This window comes from Eschrichtius robustus, chromosome 3 (assembly GCF_028021215.1).
Source record: "Eschrichtius robustus isolate mEscRob2 chromosome 3, mEscRob2.pri, whole genome shotgun sequence".
Taxonomy (NCBI): domain Eukaryota; kingdom Metazoa; phylum Chordata; class Mammalia; order Artiodactyla; family Eschrichtiidae; genus Eschrichtius; species Eschrichtius robustus.
This window is the reverse complement of record NC_090826.1, coordinates 68,936,646-68,942,422: the sequence shown is the minus strand read 5'-3', so window position 1 is coordinate 68,942,422 and position 5,777 is coordinate 68,936,646. Positions and strand designations below refer to the sequence as shown.

Sequence of the window (5,777 nt, the reverse complement as noted above, 5' to 3'; positions counted from 1 at the left end):
ATATTATATTTGTAATATTTATCTATACTGTTGTACATAGTTACAGTCCTTTAATTTTCATTGCTACATAAAATGAAATGCTCTATGTAATATACCATAATTTATTATCTATTCTACTATTGATAGGCATGGGGGTTGTCTTCAGTTTGGGACTATTATGAATAAGGCTACTACACACATTCTTACACACATCTTTTGATGCAGATATAAAAATTGTCCCTAAGATATATAACTGAGTCAAATTGTTAGTTCATCAGGTCTGTCTGCATATCTTCAACTTTATTGGAAACAAAAGTCTATTGACAGGTGAATAAGCAAAGAGATGTGGTATATCCACACAATGGAATACTACTCAGCAGTAAAAAGAAGGAACTATTGACACATGCAACAACATAGATGAACCAGGTGGACTATTTTATTCTTTTATCCACTAGTACTTGTAATACAATATTACTATATTTTTATATGTATTGATAGATATTGAATGTATAACCTTCCCAAAATGAAAAATTAGTTTCCATGGGTAATTAGTTTCCATGGGTAATACACCAAGTTAGGGTGGGGGGAATCATTTCATCCTGGAGGTTCATTGTCTTTGTAAGTTTTATTTTCATTTACATCTATAAATGACCCTGCATATCCTTTATTACTCTAGATAGTTATGGTAGGGTTTTAAACGATGCTTAGTACACCACACATTAATAATACTACTGTGACATTTTACCACCCTTTCCAGTAAAAATGACGTTTTCTGTATGACATATATTTTCCCGTAGCTGGAGAAGTCACCAGAGGCCACTGCTCTGTAAATTTTGGTTGCCTCTGGTCTGGATAAAAATACATATAGATATATGCCAGCCATCAAAAAAAATACCATAAATAAAAATAAGTTTTTACTGATAGAAGCTTCTAGGTAGCATCTGCTTCCCATTAAGAGGAGGTGGTTGATCCTGATCCTGTCCAATCTCAACCAGTTTTACTGTGAGGAACATGACCTTGTTTTAAAGGTGGGTACTCTGATTATGAGGAAGCAGCAGTAAAAGACTGCATTCCCAGTGATGGCTTGCCATATTAGGTTGACCCTAGTGTTTCCATAGCCTAAGCCTCTATTCCACCTAGCTACTGCTTTCCCTCTCCCTCAATCCCTTTTCTTCTCTTTCAATTTCAGATAGCTTCATCATCTTTTAGATGGCCTACCTAGCAAGACAAGTTTCCTGAGAGAGGACTCCAGTGTCCCTATCTGAGTTAAAATTCCTCTCAGTATGATGGTGAGCTTCCAGAAAAGCCATCTGCACTCGATTCAACACACCAAGTCTAATTCCCAAGGCTCCCAAATCTCTCTTGGTATGTTGGCACCAGTTTTAGTTAATCCACTACAAGTATAGTTGCCATTAACTGCTTGTGCTATGAGTGTTATTCAAATATATAATAGGCACCTAAAATATTGTTATTCCAGGAGATCATCAGCTGAACCTGTTGACTCCTAGCTGCAGTTCAATTTAATAGGAATAGGCTCTTCATAATCATCCTTTTCAAAGTTTCAGAGACAAATTCCATCAGTGATACTTGCTCATCAAGTCAGGCATAATTCACTCTTTTGGACACCATTCTAATTTCCTGACTACCTTACTTATTTAATGTTCCTTCCACATTCATATCTGATTTAGTCAAAAGAGAAAAGGAGACTCTGACCTACTGGAAGTTCAGTGGTGGCATATCTCCCTTCAGACCCACAGCGAGCTTAGAGTCACAACATATCCTGCTCAGTTCTAAGGTAGGCTCCTTCTCCAACACATGATAAAACCAATATGATGAATATAATTAACAAAATGTGACTCAAATTAGAATTGCAACTAACTACTATTGAGGTGGATCATCAAGGGTAGTTGATGTCTTTTCAGTAAATAACTAAATCAGAGTTCTTAAGTTAGTCTTGTAGTTTGGTTTCAGTGTCATTCTCTTTCCCAGAGGGGGAAAAATCCAGGTTCTTCCCTCTGAATTAGCAACAAATTGGTATCATATCTGAGAGAAACAGTTAAAAGTGTTTTTCTCTCACTCTGAGACACTCAGGAAAAAAGTGATGCAACACTATAGATTTTATGTGCTTTCTTTCCATCTGCCACAATTCCCCCTTTGCCTTCATTTGTTACTTACTTATTACCATATTTCATTCCCTGGGTGTGTCTCTATACTGTTTACCTCAAGGGCAGATAGCTGGAATCACTCTGCCAAGGCTTCCCCTTCAGTCTACTCCCAGCAAGAAGGAAAGACAAGTAGTGATGGGACTATCTTACGTGTCACCAACAGGTGACACTGCAGCACTTACAGTCAGTCCTAGTTAAGGACACATGAGGGGTGTCACTATCAAGTCCATTGTGTTTTTTACCAAGATGCCAGTCAAATTCAGAGAAATTGAACTAGTTTTCTGAGTATCAATCCCTCCCTTTGCTGGGATATGGTAGTGTAGTCTTGAACACAATACAGGTGAATCTGGCAAGATAAAATAAATTTTCTGTTGGATGCTCACTTCAGCAGCACATATACTAAAATTGGAATGATACAGAGATTAGCATGGCCCCTGTGCAAGGATGACAGGAAAATTCATGAAGCATTCCATATTAAAGAAAAGAAAAGAAGAGAAGAGAAGAGAAGAGAAGAGAAGAGAAAAGAAAAGAAAAGAAAAGAAAAGAAAAGAAAAGAAAAACTTTCTGTTGGAGTTGTGTGATTGCATCATCACTGTTATCTTTACCCCTACATTCACATAGGAACCACCCCCCAATGGTTTTTCTATGTTAGATTGACCCAGTCATGTCAGCCAGTTCTTCATGCCCTTGGCATCACCAGTCTTTATCAACATATATTTTAATTACCCATTCCAGGTCTTTTTCAAACTGCTGCTATATATGTGATACAGAATTTGGTAAGTCCATATGATGTTATGTCTCTTAGCTCATTTTTGTACACAGGAAACAGTGAAAAATATACTTTCATTGATAAAATGTAACTTAGGAGACTGAGTTTATTCACGTTGTATTGTTCCAAATCTTTAATAGTATCCTCAGCCATGGTTACACCCAAAGGATAAGCAAAGCCTAATATGTGGTTATTCTAGTCAGGACGCAGTTGAAGCCACCTGGGCTACCAGTAAGGGTCCAGTGTTGTCAACTGCCATTCCCTGCCCTTGAGGAATCTTACCCAACGTCATCTTTTGTAAATTCTTTTCCCATTCACAATCCGGATAGCATATTATCACATCAGCAATTTCCATAAAGGAGTATGTCATTGTTCCATCCAATATTTATAGCTCAAGTAAAAATATCCCCATTTATTTTATGTATCCAAGGAGATAACATCCAAGGAATAGACCAATGCATCAGTCTTTGTATTCTAACCCTGTATGAGCCAGCAGCCAGGTTTTATCTGGTGGTCATTGATATGACCCATTGAAATTCTTCCACAGAATTTCCACATATTTCCATAATTTAATTCTCCTCACAGTGGTATTTTTAATTGTCCAATCTTAAAGTGTTACTTTAGTAGTATAAAAGTCATAGGTTCACCCTTTTTAACAACAGAAACTAAGAATTCTTCTGGTGGTTCTGTCCTCTGTTCCAAAGGTGGGGCTGCAACCTGTTCATGGATACCATGTACTTTCCCAGAGTCACATCTAGTTACTATTACATTTCTATGTTATCCATCATTGGATCTGATCCATCATTATTGGAATAGCTCTCTGACATTACCTATAATATAATGGATATTTGATGTCTTTCAGTGATGGTAGCTATTTCTATCAAAGCCCAGTTTCAGGACAACAAAGGTCTCTTGGAGTGACTACATCTAGCTATTGCCATCAGGTTACTTGCAAGTCCAAATATCTCAGTCGTCACCAAATGAGAGCAGTTATAGACTTCTTCCTGAGAATTTAGTCTGCATATGTCTGCATAGTAGATATTTTCAAAATAATTCGTGTGACAAAATTACATGGACTTGATTTTGCTACTTGAGCTATAGCTCTTCCTTTGTAAATGTATCAAAGTCTCTTTTGTTCCAGATCCCAGTCAAACTCAGATTTCTCTTTGGTCATTTGATATATAAAGGATAATAACATCTTGGGTACAACATATGTACCCTCTAAGATTCAAATAGCCTTAAAAGCCATTGAGTCTCATTCTAAGTAGTAAGCCCTGGCATATATTATGTATTGCCTTTGGAAAGTCTCTTGTGATTACAGCCCATGTTTTTCACTCAAAATTGAACTGAATAAGCTATCACAATTCTCGTTTTTTCCCTGGCTTTCTTTTCTTATAGAGAAGCTATCATGGTAGTATCATCGTTATGAAGCAATTGACTTTTGACAATGTTCAAGTATAAATCTTGTTTTATTAGGTTATGACAGCATACTAGAGAATATAGGTATCTTTGAGGGAGGATAGAGAATGTATACTGTTGTTAGTCCCATGAGCAAGTAAACTAATCCTGGCTTTCTTTTGATATGGGAATGGAAAATAAATTGTATAATTTGTTACCATATATATAATATGGTGTATTATATGTATATACTAGATAGACATATACATACATTATTATTGGTCTCAATTCTTCACTCTCTTCTGCAGTCACACACTTGCCATGACCTCACTGGGAGAGAGGGGTGAATTTTTCAGCCCCTTGGTTTTGGTTTGCCCATATGATTTTCTTTGGCCAATGGTAAGTGGGCAGAAGTGACGATGTGTTAGTTGTACGCTTAGGCTTTAAGGGACATTGCATGGCTCCCATTGCCTTCTTGCAATTCTGCCACACAGCAGGAAGAGCTGTCCCTAGGAAGCTACTGTCTTATCAGTTTCAGAATGCACAGATATGGAGTGGAACAACCCCAGCCAACCTACCTCAGCAGCCATAGCCTGAAGTATAACCTTTCAGCTGAGCCCAAGCTGGGATAACCAACCTTCAGCCAGACCTCAGACACAGATGATAATAAGTGATTCTTATTGAAGGCACTAAAGTTTGACGTGGCTTCTTAGGCAGTGAGAGTTAACCAAAAATAAAGTACTGATAGGTCAAATTTCTTATATCTCTCATTTAAAATATCTAATTAAGTACTTAATTTGAATTTGTGGATTTAAGTTGAAATCTTTATACATTTTTATCATATATTGGGAAATTTAGAATAACTTTAGGTTCACTATGATTCTAAGATCAAGATACTAGATCTGTAAGAATCTTTTAGTACTCAGGAAGGTTTAGTCAAACAATAGAATTGATAAAATAAGAAATTAAATATATTAAATTTGAGATGAAGTTTTAAAAATTTGGAAGTCTTGACTCATTAAATTTTTAGATAAAACCAAAACATTTTTCAAATGTCTTTTAAAAGGAGTTGGTATTATTGATTAAAGCTAAACATGTACACACTCCATGACACAACAATTCTGTCCTAGATATATACCCAACAGAAATGTTTCCATATGTTCTCCAAAGGCATATGCTGGAATGTTTGTAGTAACACTATTTGTAATAGTGCCAAACTGGAAACTACCCAGCTGCCCATCAAAGGTAGAATAGATGAGAATGAATAATCTTTATCATTGTGCAATAATATAAATCAATACATTATCATATTAAAGTCAGACTCAGAAGAATAAATAGTGCATAATACTATTTATGTGAGGGATAAAAAAGAACAAGACCAATCTACCCAACTAGAAGTCAGAATAGTGGGTATCCTAGGTATGATCGTAGATAATGTTTCAATTAAAGGTCCGAACAGTGGATAT

At 36.2% G+C, this 5,777-nt stretch overlaps 1 non-coding gene across 1 annotated transcript; it reads left to right on the top strand.

Moving 5' to 3' along the window:
• The first annotated feature begins 2,519 nt into the window (after positions 1-2,519).
• On the top strand, positions 2,520-2,623 carry LOC137763132 (U6 spliceosomal RNA). Its single transcript, XR_011073700.1, has one exon. It is a non-coding gene; the product is annotated as a U6 spliceosomal RNA (small nuclear RNA).
• Positions 2,624-5,777: the final 3,154 nt, after the last annotated feature.